Source organism: Aedes albopictus, chromosome 3, assembly GCF_035046485.1.
Source record: "Aedes albopictus strain Foshan chromosome 3, AalbF5, whole genome shotgun sequence".
Classification (NCBI taxonomy): Eukaryota; Metazoa; Arthropoda; class Insecta; order Diptera; family Culicidae; genus Aedes; species Aedes albopictus.
Window position 1 is genome coordinate 202844890 of NC_085138.1, and position 14354 is coordinate 202859243.

Sequence of the window (14354 nt, forward strand, 5' to 3'; positions counted from 1 at the left end):
AATTTATTTTCTTATTGAAAAAAAAATACCAATCTTTATTAATTTTTGGAAATTCCACTCAAATTTAAAGAGATTGGTTAATTTACCAATACTTCGAATCCCACTAATTTGATGCAAAACTTATGTGCACAGATGATCAAAACATATTCAGTCTTGTAAACATTCGACACTTTTCTCTACGGGGTCATCCATTAAGTACGTCACGGTCCTAGGGGGGAGGGGGGGTTTGAAAAAGTGTGACAAGCAATGTATTAAGTATAGGAAAAACCCGTACGAAGGGGGGAGGGGGGGTCGAAAATTCCTAATTTTAGCATGACGTACTTAATGGTTGCTCCCTACCTTCAGCCAATTCCGATTATGAATTTTAAAATTAGTTTATTCTTGCTTGTTGAATTCAAAGTCAGCCGAATATCGACGGAAAGGTGCCAAAAACTGTGATCTCTAACAGGAATGCATATTATATTCAGCTTTCTATTTTCACCCGATGTTATTTTGTTTTTTTTTTATTTTTTTTTTTGCCTGAGTCGATATTTTTTCTATGATTCATTCAGTTTTGTTACCGGATAATACTCGGCAACAATGGAACTTTGGTTCCAAATTGTACATAAATTAAATTAAATTAAATAATGAAAATAAATTACTTAAACCAATAAAATTTGATTAATTTTTGGTAGGGAAAGCTAGTTTTTCTTAATTCAGATATTTAAAATAGGATGGCTCCATACACAAAAACACAAACATGCACAAGGCCTTTGAATTATATAATTATTATTAATATTACTAACAGATAGGCATTTAAAACACTATTCACAATTTACACTTAAAAATATTGTACAAAGCTTACTAAATTTACTAACCTAATCATCACCATTCACATCTCATCGGAGAACTATGCGTTTACGTTCTCCCATTTCCGGGAGATGAGCGAGAGCGTCGGGAGAGAGCAGGAAGATCGGAGGGTAGTGCGAGCCTGGGAGATCGTCTGCGAGTCAGTTGCTACGGGACTTTTGAAGAGAACGAACGTTACCGTGATTCTCACGCGCAGTTTTTGCCGTTTCCCCCCCAACGAATACGGGACAAGTTCCGATTTAAAATAGATAACGGTAGTCCACCCGGGCAGTTTTGCTGGGCCCGTTCCGCGAGTGAAAATTCTCCAGCTTCGCTGGTAGTAGGTGGAATTCCCGTAGAGGTCTATCAATACGGAAGAGTTAACCCCATCCCCTGCCGGATCGAAGTCGCTTTCCGACCTGGTAGCAGGGGCCACGTTTCCGGAACGATTCCGGGGAAGCCGTCGTTAAGGAATCACCCCAGCCGGCCAGACGACGCCTCGGAACGACCCCATCTGGTCCGGGACGAAGGATCCGGTTTTCCCCGGCCACGTGGTAATCCCCGAAAAGGAGTGTGGCCAAACCCCAATTGATCAACCAAGGCCGGATCGTGCCAGCGAACCTTCTCGGTGCGACGTCCAAAGGATACTCGAGCGGCGAATACCAAGAAATCGCCCGTTAACCAGCCCACGTGGAGACCAGGTGCCGGTAGTTTGCGAGCCCCAAAGCCATTTCGCATGCGACCAGCGGCTGTGGAGTGTACGACCGGAAGTTATTGAGGCCTAGACCCAGCGGGGCCCGGTAGGTACGCCTCCGCTCGTTGAGGATCTGGCCGATGCGGTCCTACCCCCGCCGTAAGCACCAGAAGCATATTACCCGGGGGCGAACGACGATACACCCCCAGAAGTACGACGACAGGCAGCAAGAAGACCAGGCGACAACGTTCAGAGGCGGCCAGGGGCTCCATTCAACGGTATTCGATCACGGTGACCAACATAGGATCCGGGAGAGGTCCAAAACGGCAGGGCGTACCGGATTTTCCCGCCAAGATCTTCTAGCGTCGAGGTCGGGAGCGCGAATCCCTCCTACGTCCATTGGAAACGTCGAATCGTCGTCTGCAGTGTACCAGGTATGCCTCGCAATAGCTCTCTCTCCGCATGAATGTAAACGTTAAAGGGCCCCAACGGAAGCAGCACGGCCGCAACGGGTACCCCTCCTTTCTTCTTCCCCCCTCCTTTTCCCCAGTATTGTCCCTTTCCCTATTATGTTAAATAAAAATTAAGACTATAAACATGAAATCCTGAACGTTTTGTAATTTCTTACACGCTGAGCCTTAGGTGTATAGTTTGTCCACTGTCTGTTGTTGTCCGATATTGTCCGATGTTGTCCACTTTGAGTGTAGTGAGTCATTCCAAAGTTTGCGTAAGCGCCGACCCGAGGTAAGAGCCTCCCTGAGCTAGCCACAACTTACAATTGGCGCCCAACGTGGGGCCCGATCTAGCCTATCCGCCGATGGCTGGAAAGTAATGCCGTATACTTCAGTAACAACGGTTGCCAGCTCATACTCTCATGCACCTTCTTTGCCCACGGCACAGAATCCCATGATTCAAGTGCCACTTTCGAGAGCAGAACCTATACCGGCTTCCTTGCCGGCTTCGAATCCTACTAGTTTCGGAGTCTATCCAAGCGCGCCAGTCAGTTCAATTATCCCTCCTGTAGTAACAACCACATCAGTGTCGTTCTTACCTGCCAATCCGATCCATTTTGCCTACAACCGCAAATCACTGCCGGTATCTAAATGGAAGGTGGACAAATACGCGGGAACGGACCAGGGATTGAAGCTAAATGAATTTTTACATTTAGTTTCGCAATTAGCGTTGTCTGAGCATGTCTCAGAGATGGAGCTATTTGATTCGGCGTTTCACCTGTTCACCGGACCAGCGTTAAGCTGGTATATGTCGAACAGATCTGCTGGTAGGCTGGCAAACTGGAATCATCTAGTTGCTGAGCTCCGCAAGACCTTCGCCCACCCTGAACTGGATTCTTTGGTACGGGCCAAGATTTATCAAAGACGTCAGCAACGATCGGAGACCTTCCAGAACTTTTATTATGAGATGGAGGGAATGTTTCGTTCCATGATTCATCCCATGACCGAAGGAGAAAAATTAGAGGTTCTCAGAAGAAACATGCGTTTTGACTATAAAAAAGCTCTTTTATGGAAACCCATAGCTAGCCTAGCAGAGCTGCTGGACGCAGGCCATCAAATCGATGCTTCGAATTTTTCACTGTTTGCGAAAGCATTCGGGACTGAGGCATCGGTCAATGCGGTTTCTTCTGGAATCCCTAACCGGGAGGGAAATAAACCTCGATCGCAAAACCATTATAAATCCCAGGAAAAGGTCAATTTCAAAGATCGAGAGGGTCCCCCGCAAAAGAGGGAAGGAGCTGCCAAAGCAGACTCTAAGGCCGCATCCACGCCAAATCAATCAGGAAGGCCAGAAAATCCTCGAGAAGGAACTTCTAACCCTTCTCGAACCCTACAATTTTTGGTTGAGGGCTATCGGCCACCTCGAGGCAATGAATGTCTTTATTGCCGACAGACCAACCATAACCTGGACCAATGTCGTAGCTATAAAGGCAGTATATGTTTGGTATGCGGTTTCAGGGGGTTCGAAACCCAAAACTGCCCGTTTTGTAAAAAAAACGGACTTCAGATGGTCGAAAATCGCCGGCCGTCGAATCCCAACCCCAACGCGTAAATACTTTCCCTAAAGGGACAACCCCTTCTGATATGTGGGAGCCAGTATCAGAAGAGGCATATGATTCGGGATCAATGGAATCTCTAACTATTTCCCTATCACGGCTATGCGATAATCGACCCTATGCGAATATCAAAATATACGGCTTACCGGCGAAAGGTCTTTTAGATTCCGGAAGCCAACTAACCATAATAAATGAAGACACCTACCTTAAACTGAAATGTCACAAATTACAGCCACTGAATCGTCCGCCGAGAATTTGCTCAGCCAATGGAACCCAGCTTGAGGTGCTTGGAAAATTATCCATTCCTTTCAATTTTCAAGGCATGGTTAAAATAATCCCGACAGTCGTAGTGCGCCAGCTGACGGTGAGCTGTATTCTAGGAATGGACTTCTGGCGAAGATTCAATATTTGGCCTACGGTTCAGAACTGTGCTCTCGAAGAAGTAGATGAACACCCGCTTCTCCTTACGAACCAAGAAAAAGCTCAATTGGAAGGGATGAAAGCACTTTTTAAGGCAGCGGAACCGGATAAGCTTTCCATTACGCCATTAGCCGAACATAGAATTGAAATCGCCGACGAATGGCGAGGGAAACCACCGGTTCGTCAATACGCTTACACTTTATCTCCAAAAGTCCAACAAAAGGTCGCGACTGAGCTTGACCGAATGTTGAGAATTGGCATCATAGAGCGGGCACATTCGGACTGGTCATCAAATGTGGTGCCCGTCATTAAACCTTCTGGGAAAGTTCGTCTATGTTTGGACGCAAGGAAGATCAACGAGCGAACCGTACGGGATGCCTATCCCTTGCCCCACCCTGGACGCATTTTAAGCCAGCTACCGAGGGCTCGATACTTGAGCACCATCGATTTATCTGAAGCTTTTCTTCAAATACCCTTGGAGAAAAGCTCAAGGCGGTACACAGCATTCAGCGTCCAGGGAAAGGGGATGTTCCAATTCACCAGGTTGCCTTTTGGGTTGGTAAACAGCCCCGCGTCTCTAGCCCGATTGATGGATCGGGTACTGGGCCATGGTGAATTGGAACCGAACGTCTTCGTATACCTTGACGATATCGTCATTGTTACGGAGACGTTCGAGGATCACGTACGGTTGCTACGCGAAGTTGCACGCCGGCTTTCCCAAGCGAATCTTTCCATAAACCTGGAAAAATCGAAATTCGGCGTTAGGGAGTTGCCATTCCTAGGTTACTTGCTTTCAACGGAGGGTTTGCGTGCTAATCCGGAGAAAGTACGGGCTATCGTGGAATACGAGAGACCCACCACGATAACTAAGTTGAGACGTTTCCTAGGAATGGCCAACTACTATCGCCGATTTATCGACGATTTCAGTGGCATTACCTCGCCGTTGTCAGATCTATTGAAAACTAAATCCAAGCTGATTAGCTGGAACGCGGCAGCGGAGAATGCGTTTAGCCAGATCAAAGAAAAATTGATTTCGGCTCCAATCTTAACCCCTCCCGACTTCACCCAGGAGTTTACTATACAGACCGACGCGAGTGATGTGGCGGTGGCAGGGGTTCTCACCCAAATGCAAGATGGTCAGGAGAGGGTCATAGCTTACTTCTCACATAAAATGACAACTCCACAAAGAAACTATCATGCTTGTGAGAAGGAAGCTTTGGCGGCTCTCCTGTCCATCGAAGCATTCAGGGGATACATTGAAGGGTCGCACTTCACCCTGCTAACAGACTCATCGGCCTTGACACATATCATGTCCACCAAGTGGAAAACGGCAACGAGATGCAGTCGTTGGTGCCTATCTCTCCAGCAACATGATATGAGCATAAAACATAGGAGAGGCAAGGAGAACGTAGTTCCCGATGCACTCTCTCGAAGTGTTCCTCAACCCACCTCTTTGCAGGAGTTGACACTTCCCAGTCGATCGGTCAATGCGATTAACCATACTGACGATCCGGCGGAAGTTTGGTATAATGATACGATGGAGAAGGTGATGGATGATCCTGATTCCGCGGTAGATTACCAAATTCGGGAAGGACAACTCTTTAAGTACCTTTCAAACCCTGATGAATTGCACGACGTGCGATTCGACTGGAAATTAATTCCCGCTCCACAGGAACGGCGACGAGTCATACAGCAATGTCACGATGAATCCATGCACCTGGGCACCGATAAAACTATTGCCAAAGTTCGGCAACAGTTTTATTGGCCCCGTATGGCCGTGGAAATTCGTGAGTATATACAAAAATGTACCATATGTAAAGAGTCCAAGGCGCCCAATATTGCACTAGCCCCCCCAATAGGAGAGCAGCGAGTAACAACACATCCGTGGCAAATAATCGCTCTGGATTTTATTGGTCCATTGCCACGGAGCAAGAAGCAAAACCAGTATATACTGACAGTGACGGATCTCTTCAGTAAATGGGTCATGTTGTGGCCTTTCCGGAAGATTGATAGTACTACTCTTTGTACGGTGCTCAGGGACCAATGGTTCTATCGGAACTCCGTTCCGGAGGTGGTCATTTCAGACAACGCGTCTTGTTTTCTGTCTCGTGAGTTCCGAGACTTGCTGGTTCGATTTGACGTACGGCATTGGTTGAACTCGAAATATCATTCACAGGCCAATCCGGTCGAACGAGTCAACCGGACTGTGAATGCCGCCATCCGTACGTACGTCAAAGACGACCAGCGATTGTGGGACACTCGTCTATCAGAGATAGAAACTGTCCTTAATTCCTCTCTTCATACAGCGACCAGCCTAACGCCTTATTTCACCACACACGGGTATGAAATGATTGGTCGAGGATCTGATCATCGCCCAAACGAATCCGCGTCCGAGAAATCTCAAGACGAGCACAAGGCTCATCAAATTGACGTGTGTGGCAAAATCCGCGAATTAGTGCAACGTAAGCTCAAGCAAGCGCATCAAGAAGCACAAAAGCGCTACAACTTAAGGCATCGAGTATTTGGCAAGGCATTTGAAGAAGGTCAGCTAGTCTTTAGACGCAACATGAAGCCGTCAAGTGCGGTTGAGAACTTTAACTCCAAATTGGGCCCTCAGTTTATTGCAGCGCGTATTAAGGCAAAAAAGGGATCCTCATCATACGAGCTGGAGGATTTGGAGGGTAAGTCGCTGGGAGTATGGCCTGCAGCGCACATCAGGCCCGGATAAACCCTCAAAGCGGCGATTTTTTTTGTTGTTCACTTTCAACTACTAGTAAAATACGTTCCACTTTAGTAAACTAAGCTTCACATACGTTACTTCAATTACCATCGTTGCAAGTAAGTTGAAGAAAGTAAATAATTCACGATCACTATGACCTTGAACCGGTCACAGATATCGTCTAGCTAAATTTCATTCGCAACTAAAACAAACCACCCGAAGATAGAGAGCTATTAAACATAAGATGCTCTCTTTAGCACGGTTCAACAGCTACTGAATTTGAAACGAATGTTTATTTTGGTCAAGCCAGAGATCGCTTGTTGACAAATGTATGTGTCTTAGTGTGGAGAGGCTGATAGTCTACCAGCAACCATGCGTTCGCATGAAAATAAAAATAGATGGAGGTGAAAATGCTGCCTCACATCCTCGTTGAACAAATCCTTCAGAAACGTTCTCTTCTGGTTTCTAGGGAAATAGGAAAGATGAACCACGAAGGAGAAAAATATTCGAATAAGGAACATTGGAGTCTTCGATACTCGAAGATCTTAAAAATTCCTTATTCACAGGCTTCACCCAAGACTACAAGTTGTCTTAGTGAATCTCTCGAAGATATGAATTGTCTATGAGACTGCGGTAGGAAATAACTAAATAGAGTAGAATCCCTAATAGGTATAGATATTAGAAGGAATGAATGAGAATTGAGTGAATGATGAGGGTACCCAATGAATGAAGGTGAAAGGAGATGGAATGAAAGAGAATTTAAAGGTAGCGGTCGGATGAATCCGATTACATTACAAATAGATTACTGAGATATGAAAGTACGATAGAAGAGCGCTATAATCTCTATCGCCACAGATTTATTGCAGGGATCTGAGAAGGATCTAAATTTTTCACAATCCAGGGGATGGAAGCTAAGCTAAGTGGAACTAAAGAAAACAAAAAACCAGGAAAAGTCGAAACAATATCGCCAAATTAACGGAAAAGTCCGAAAGGCCATGGAGAAGGGCTCTGAAAATCCGATTACGTCAAATTAAAACTAAGATCCAGACCAATTACCCGAAACTTCACCTTCACAGAACAAAAGCATTGATTGATTCATGAAAACCCACTGAATAAAGGACGTGAAAATTCCCATTCTGAGAATTTTTTCTCAAGGGGGAGAATAATTGTTACCGGATAATACTCGGCAACAATGGAACTTTGGTTCCAAATTGTACATAAATTAAATTAAATTAAATAATGAAAATAAATTACTTAAACCAATAAAATTTGATTAATTTTTGGTAGGGAAAGCTAGTTTTTCTTAATTCAGATATTTAAAATAGGATGGCTCCATACACAAAAACACAAACATGCACAAGGCCTTTGAATTATATAATTATTATTAATATTACTAACAGATAGGCATTTAAAACACTATTCACAATTTACACTTAAAAATATTGTACAAAGCTTACTAAATTTACTAACCTAATCATCACCATTCACATCTCATCGGAGAACTATGCGTTTACGTTCTCCCATTTCCGGGAGATGAGCGAGAGCGTCGGGAGAGAGCAGGAAGATCGGAGGGTAGTGCGAGCCTGGGAGATCGTCTGCGAGTCAGTTGCTACGGGACTTTTGAAGAGAACGAACGTTACCGTGATTCTCACGCGCAGTTTTTGCCGTTTCCCCCCCAACGAATACGGGACAAGTTCCGATTTAAAATAGATAACGGTAGTCCACCCGGGCAGTTTTGCTGGGCCCGTTCCGCGAGTGAAAATTCTCCAGCTTCGCTGGTAGTAGGTGGAATTCCCGTAGAGGTCTATCAATACGGAAGAGTTAACCCCATCCCCTGCCGGATCGAAGTCGCTTTCCGACCTGGTAGCAGGGGCCACGTTTCCGGAACGATTCCGGGGAAGCCGTCGTTAAGGAATCACCCCAGCCGGCCAGACGACGCCTCGGAACGACCCCATCTGGTCCGGGACGAAGGATCCGGTTTTCCCCGGCCACGTGGTAATCCCCGAAAAGGAGTGTGGCCAAACCCCAATTGATCAACCAAGGCCGGATCGTGCCAGCGAACCTTCTCGGTGCGACGTCCAAAGGATACTCGAGCGGCGAATACCAAGAAATCGCCCGTTAACCAGCCCACGTGGAGACCAGGTGCCGGTAGTTTGCGAGCCCCAAAGCCATTTCGCATGCGACCAGCGGCTGTGGAGTGTACGACCGGAAGTTATTGAGGCCTAGACCCAGCGGGGCCCGGTAGGTACGCCTCCGCTCGTTGAGGATCTGGCCGATGCGGTCCTACCCCCGCCGTAAGCACCAGAAGCATATTACCCGGGGGCGAACGACGATACACCCCCAGAAGTACGACGACAGGCAGCAAGAAGACCAGGCGACAACGTTCAGAGGCGGCCAGGGGCTCCATTCAACGGTATTCGATCACGGTGACCAACATAGGATCCGGGAGAGGTCCAAAACGGCAGGGCGTACCGGATTTTCCCGCCAAGATCTTCTAGCGTCGAGGTCGGGAGCGCGAATCCCTCCTACGTCCATTGGAAACGTCGAATCGTCGTCTGCAGTGTACCAGGTATGCCTCGCAATAGCTCTCTCTCCGCATGAATGTAAACGTTAAAGGGCCCCAACGGAAGCAGCACGGCCGCAACGGGTACCCCTCCTTTCTTCTTCCCCCCTCCTTTTCCCCAGTATTGTCCCTTTCCCTATTATGTTAAATAAAAATTAAGACTATAAACATGAAATCCTGAACGTTTTGTAATTTCTTACACGCTGAGCCTTAGGTGTATAGTTTGTCCACTGTCTGTTGTTGTCCGATATTGTCCGATGTTGTCCACTTTGAGTGTAGTGAGTCATTCCAAAGTTTGCGTAAGCGCCGACCCGAGGTAAGAGCCTCCCTGAGCTAGCCACAACTTACAGTTTTGAACCAATTGAATTGATTTTTCGTACACGGATAGTACTAATCATGCCTACATGTGAACAAAATTTCATGAGAATCGATTAAAATTTATGTTATGTTGAGTTATAGCAAAAAGCCGACCCGTAAAAAAACAATTCGGGTGTATGTAAATTCCATATTTAAAAAAAAACTGTAGAGCTAGATTTTCAGAAAAAACTTTAAAACTATTCTATTTTTTTTATTGTTGTTTTTTTTTCAAGTACGATCTTGATATGAACACATAATTATGCATCAAACATTTTGGCCGGTGGTAGAAGTTCACGACTTTCGCTTTATTTTGTAAACAAGTGTAATCAGTAAAAGCAAAAAGTTCTGCATTTCATTATTAAGCTGTAACTTCGGCATTCCTTTTGCAATGATCACCCAAGACACACTCACTATATTATTAATTCAGTCCGACGTAGATTATTGAGATTAATATCGGACCTACATGTTAACAACTAGTTCCAGTCGAATATCCAATCATAAAGTCAATCATAGATTATTAATTTTGCGTTTTTTTTTTCTAAATATCCACTCGGTAAATAATATATTGAAATAATCACGGTTACTTTACGTGAGTCTCATTGGGAGTAATTGAAAATTATCAATTTCTTTTTGGAGAAAGGGAGATCTGAGATGTACCTTTAGTCTTGGTGAGAGCTTAATGAAAGCACAACTCCTTAGCAAGAAATCTCCGTTCAAACTTCAATCATGAACCACTTTGCACTGTAGAGAAAACTAACCGTATCGGGCAATTGACTCAAGCCGTCGGAAAACAAAGGACATCTCGTTTAATCGGTGCAGTTTAGTGCATAATCATCACAAATACACACAATAGAGTCATCGTTTGCTAGGCTAAGGAAGGAGGTGCTGGATCTGCTGCAGCCAGGCAGGAGCGTACCTTCGTTCGCATCATACACAAAGGAAACTCTTGGAGCGTGTAGTACAAAACATCTGCAGAAAAAGAGCTGCACTACTCCTAGTGTAGTAAGATCGACTTAACCGCAAGTGAATAAGTGGAAGAAAAGAGAGTGTTATGATTGTGTAATATAAAATCCTGCGGTTACGTTAGAAGAGCACAGAAGAAAAAAAACACTGGAAAATGAGTGTGTCGTGTTCGGTTACGTCGCTCCATACATCCAGTGATTGAGTTTCAACCGGTAGCCGGCACGCCAGTGAAAAGAACCCTATAGCCAACTAATGCATCGTTAAGCAGCAAGTCAAACAGATAAATTCAAATAAACTACTACGTGTTAGCTCTCGGCGTATTTGCCACCGTGAAAGATGATATAAGCTATTGTTTGATGTTCGTGGTGAAGGACAAACTAGTTCTGAAAGCACGCATAAACTGCTGCCAGCCACTAGGTAAGTCAATATGGCACGATGCAGTGCAAGATCGACGTGTGACAATCACGAAAGATTAACAACTTTATAATTGCATGCTTTTTATTGGAATGGGATGGGACTATTCAGTTTCACGTTTGAAAGGCCAAATAGCTCAAGAACGGTAGAAAATAGAAGTATTCAGCAACAATTGATGACACATTCCAGCACTATCAAAAAGCAAATATCGTTCATCTGTAATTCAGAAAACGAATAAATTCTTAAATTACTTAAATTACGAAAATAAAAATCTTCGTAGTTCTGGTGAGATCCAACACGCTTGACAAGAACCTGAATTCAATGTCCGCCTTATCCACGCTCTTCTTCGCAACTTGGCATCTGTTTCGGTCCTTAGATGTCAATTGTGAACTTGGGGGTCGAACGCAGTGTAGTAGATTGATCTGTATTTTTTTTTTTTTTATAAGATGACTAAGGGAATTATCGGCAGGTTTGTTCTCAACGTCAAGGGGGTTTTGTCGGCCAAATTGCCTGAAAATTTGGGCATATAACTTGGCTTGGTTGGAAAGGAGTTTTTTTTTTTAAGACACGGACACGTTTAGTACTTCCTGTGAGGTATTCGCTCTTTGAAGGAAGCACGACACTAGACAACGGACTAGCATGCCAACCCTGAGATCAACAGGTAGGGAATCGCGCCACTTGGGCGGTGGCTTCTATTTTCGTCTGTTTTCCACTTTAACTCAGTCAAATTTGAACCAATTGACACAATTTTTGGAATGCAGTGAGATAGGTATAGTATCTACCCGTGTACAACATTTCAAGTCAATTGGTTCAAAATTGACTGAGTTATAGTGGAAAACATACGAATATAGAAGCCACCGCCCAAGTAGCGCGATACCCTATTAAAAAAAAACCATGACAAAGAGAACAAAACTGCCGAAAATACGGAAACTCCCCTTTAATAAACAAAACTAACTTTAATCCAAATTACTCCAAGTTAAAAATACACTATTTAGATGTTAATTTAAGATTTCTGAATGTTGACACTGGTTTGCAAATCCGCTGATGCTGATCCATCAATAAACAATACAAGATACATATGCATTTATAATAAGCTAATTAATATGCTAAGCTGAGGTAAGAACTCAGTCTTGATTACATACGAGAAAACAACAATGCTGCCCAACCACCAACACATTGATTAGGGTTAGAGCATGCACATGACGGGGCTTGCTTCACAGCTCCAAATGATCACCAACATGCGCCAACAAGTGCTATACTGATTTGATTGGATTGGTTTTTCTCAGCGGTGTTCGAAATAAAAAAAAAATACAGCATGTTTCCTTCTTTCAGCCAACATCAGGTGCTGTGACTGGTTGATTGCGACCTTTCAGTTTCATGGTGTCTAAATCTATCGAATTATAAAATGCATTTCAGCAAGGTGATAAATCTTCCAATCAGCCCACTATTGGAAACTGTTTGTTTAAGGTAAATGGGAGCGCGTCCAGGTGCATTTTTGACTCGCGTTTTTGAGAGCACCGATTTCATCAACCACAAAATGCCTGAAAACGAAAATGCTACTCAATGTTTACCACGAGTGAGCAAGGCTACTCATTGCTTTTTCAGTTCTGTTTGTTGCTTGGATGACGAGATCCGTGCTTTCGGCATTTGCAAGGCAGCCATTGTGACGGCCATCTTTGGACTCGCTCATATAAGTCCTTAATGGCTTTGCAATTGAAAGAACCAATTTTGAAAATATATTTTCCTATAGCAAATGATTTCTAATAAAGCGTGAAAATAATAAATCCAATTTAATCACGTATAATGCTCTTCAGTACTTTTGAATACAAATAAAAACAACTAGGATATGTTTAGGAATCGAAATGTAGGGATTCTTTCTTTAAGTAAAATTTAATTAGATTCCATCTCTCAGAGATTCACAGAGTGCAATATTGAAAAAATGTCATAAACTACAATATTTTCAAAGCAACGGAGCATCTAGATAGACCAAGCGCAACAATGAGAATAGAATAAATGTGCTGATATGTCGCATCGACTTAAATCTGATCCAAATGGTTAAAAATTAACTATTAGAGTGATTCCATAGGAAAACAATGTAGTTGATCTCAGACTACACTCAGATCTCAGATTTTATATTGAAATAAAACTCGGTGAGCTTGTTCTACATAGAAACAAATTAAAGATCTGTAATTATTCTATTTCGTCATTAAAGTGATCAATTTTAATATAGGATAGTTCAAAAAACAATATTTTCCTCTTATAAGTAAACTTCCCAATAAATAGGCCGTCAGAGGCCGTACAGGCTGAACATTTTCTTACTAACACTGCACAACGAATTTTATGTTTGACAAAGAGCTTTCCCTGGCTGAAACGGGAATCGAATCAACAATCCGTGGCATTGTTTAGACGACTGACGCACAGTTTTCGATATCAGGTACTTACTTTACGATCAAAATCAAACAACTTTTTTGGCGTTCTAAGTTTTCCTGTATTCCCGCTTCCGTATCCGTTTTCCGACATAATGGATTTGATTGTTAAACCCCCTAGAGTTTTAATTAATTAGTTTTTAATTTTTGTAGATTTGGTTTATTCAACAGCTGTTTTATGCTGTAAAATGTCACAACAGATATCACTGAGAATCAAGAAGTGTTGTGAAAATTACATGGTATCATGCCTTTCATGTCGAGAGCCTGGGATCGAAACCCACCCCCAACAATTTCACGAAACGTGGGTTCTTCCTTCGGAAAGGAAGTAAAGCCGTTTGTCCCGAGATAAATTGTAAATGCAACTGTTTTATTTATTCGTAATGATAACCTGTTGGTTGTACCATATACAGGTTAAGAAAGTTAAAGTAGCCTTGTGTTAAAAATCTCGTTAATAAACATAAAATAAACTGCGGTCTTCATGATAATCATTTTCGAATTTTTATAAAATTAAGAGATTAAGATTAAGAGATAAGCCGCATGCGACTTCGACTGTATGTCCCGAAAAATATTGTAGAGGGTCACAAAACTGTAAGAATGTATCTTATGAAGTTATTCTTTCCAAACCAATTTTAGAAAAAAAATATTGTTTTCTAGTGGGTTAATCATCAAAATTTAAAAAAAAAAGCCTAGCGGTGATAGTGCCTTTCTCGTGCCTTCGAAAAACCATCTCAATTAAACTCAAGTAACATGTTATTATTATTATTAGCTTTATTAGGGATATTTTCAGCCCGAGGCTGGTTCATCTCCAGTTGTGACATGTTAATGAATATCGCACTTTTATTCATTTGACAAAATTTATGTTCATGGCACAAGCAATCATGTCGACTTCTGTATATTTGCCA

At 43.1% G+C, this 14354-nt stretch overlaps 1 protein-coding gene across 13 annotated transcripts in view; it reads left to right on the forward strand.

Moving 5' to 3' along the window:
- Positions 1-14354, forward strand: part of LOC109404983 (PDF receptor) — a 140378-nt gene that overhangs the window by 12717 nt on the left and 113307 nt on the right. For 3 of the 13 annotated variants that reach the window (XM_062858611.1, XM_062858606.1, XM_062858612.1), the window contains exon 2: positions 10397-11029. The exons of 1 other annotated variant lie outside the window; for it this stretch is intronic. The gene's annotated coding sequence lies outside the window, so the exon portion shown is untranslated. The remainder of the gene's footprint in view (positions 1-10396; positions 11030-14354) is intronic. 9 more of the 13 variants (XM_029863324.2, XM_029863328.2, XM_062858610.1 and 6 more) reach the window with 5 other exon arrangements.